A 450-nucleotide genomic window follows, 5' to 3' on the forward strand; every position below is an offset into this window, starting at 1 on the left:
CATTCTTTTAGCAGGAATAAGAAATTTAAAAACTATGCTATAGAATGAATCATGTGATCTCTTTACCACATTAAAAGCATCAATTAAGCTTCAGTTTTTACTTCTTACCAGAGCATCTACAAACTTATAATTGATGTTTTATGGACCTTCTGAAGTCTCACCTGAGTATCCAGCCACTCTTCCTAGCAACTAGTCCAGCCTTGGATGACAAAAAAAACACGAGGAAGAACCCAGCAGAGGGATGCTTTTGGAAGCCCTTGTCAAGAAACTCCAATGGACTCTCATGAACATTTGATAACTGCCGTTCTGACTTTTTTCTAGTCCCCTGTAATGCTAATTACTCTTGCCTTTACTTCTCCTTCACATCTCCTATTCATGATTCAAGAACTTTCTTTTCCCGTTAGAGACAAGAGTTATGCAATTTGGGAGTCTTTTAGATAGACCCACTGA

Source organism: Nannospalax galili, unplaced genomic scaffold, assembly GCF_000622305.1.
Source record: "Nannospalax galili isolate Female #2095 unplaced genomic scaffold, S.galili_v1.0 scaffold33, whole genome shotgun sequence".
NCBI lineage: Eukaryota > Metazoa > Chordata > Mammalia > Rodentia > Spalacidae > Nannospalax > Nannospalax galili.